Genomic DNA, 1,786 nt, shown 5'->3' on the forward strand with positions numbered 1-1,786 from the left:
GAAGTGTTCGCTTGAGAGGGAGCCACACTTGCATGCAGATGAGGAGCTATTAGTTCCTAAGGATGAGATTCAGGACGTGGATCAGCCACAGGACGAATTTCATGGAGTGGAAGAGACCACTCATGCAGCACCAGCCATTAGAGGGCGAAAGCGCATTACAGAAGCTAAGCGACTGGGTCAAGATGCAGAGAAGGTTGTAGGACCACCTACAGCGCAACGCAGACAGAGACAGTCACCTGATTGGTACACTGGATACATGGCTCTTGTGAGCAAATGTTTCGTGACTGAGCCATCCTCTTTCGAGGAAGCTGTGGAGGACCCCGCATGGGTAGATGCCGTGGTGGAAGAGTATGATTCGATTGTTAGAAACAGTGCATGGGAGATTGTCCCAAGACCGGAAGGGAAATCAGTGGTGGGTTCGAGATGGATCTACAAAGTGAAGCAGGCAACTGAAGGGAGTGTGGAAAAGTACAAGGAAAGATTTGTTGCCCGAGGCTTTTCACAGATAGAGGGGATCGATTATGAGGAGACCTTTGCACCTGTCGCAAGGTATTCTTCCATATGGACGATTCTTGCTCTCTCAGCACAGATGGGGTGGCACATTCATCAAATGGATGTGAAGATTGTGTTCCTCAACGGAGTCATTGAGGAGGAGGTGTACATAGAGCAGCCCGAAGGTTTCAAGATCTTCAGCAGTGAGTCGCATGTGTGCAGGCTCAAGAGAGAACTATATGGGTTGAAACAAGCACCACGTGCTTGGTACGCACGGATAGACAGTTATTTCATTGGACTTGGATTCTCCAAGAGTGAGGCGGATCCTAACCTATACCAGATTGTGGTGGAGGGTAAGTTGCTTATCATTGTACTTTATGTAGATGATTTGATTTTGACGGGAGATGAGCCGTTGATACTTTCATGCAAGGAGGGTCTTGCTAGGGAGTTTGAGATGAAGGACTTGGGCCTCCTTCATTATTTCCTGGGATTGGAAATTTGGCAGTGCAGTGATGGACTATTTGTTTCTCAGGGTAAGTATGCTCGGGAGATACTGGAGAAGTTCAACATGCATGGCTGCAAGCCTATTGATACTCCTCTCCTGGAGGTTGGAGGAAGGAGGATGCTACTTCAGCGGAGGTAGTGGATGCCACTGTTTATCGACAGTTGGTGGGGTCGCTTATGTATCTGGTCAATACACGACCCGATATATGTTATGCTATTAACCAGCTTTCACAAGCTATGGTTAAGCCAACCAAGCTCTTCTGGAAGGCAGGCAAGCATGCATTGCGTTATCTTCGAGGCACATCGGGATATGGATTGTGGTACAGACAGGAGGATGAGGTGAAGCTATGTGGCTTCACGGATGCAGATTGGGTAGGAAGCCCAATGGACAGAAAGAGCACATCTGGAGGGATCTTCAATATCAGGTCGACAACCGTTTCTTGGTACAGCAGGAAGCAGAGATCCGTGGCACTCAGTTCAGCAGAGGCCGAGTATATGGCAGCAAGTTTGGCTGCATGCGAGGCTATATGGATGAGGAAGATCCTGGTTGGGTTGTTCGGTTCATGCTTGGAGCCTACTGTGATTTATTGTGATAACCAGAGTTGCATTAAACTCTCGGCTAATCCAGTATTTCATGATATATCTAAGCACATTGACATCAGGTACCATCATATCAGAGATTGTGTGCAGTGGAGAATCATGTTACTTTCATACATTCCAACGGAGGATCAAGATGCTGATATCTTGACGAAGGCGCTCACCAGGAGCAAATTCGAATACCACCGAGGCA

This window comes from Pinus tabuliformis, chromosome 2_1 (assembly GCF_031772625.1).
Source record: "Pinus tabuliformis cultivar Carrire ecotype Pingquan chromosome 2_1, CPIR1, whole genome shotgun sequence".
Classification (NCBI taxonomy): domain Eukaryota; kingdom Viridiplantae; phylum Streptophyta; class Pinopsida; order Pinales; family Pinaceae; genus Pinus; species Pinus tabuliformis.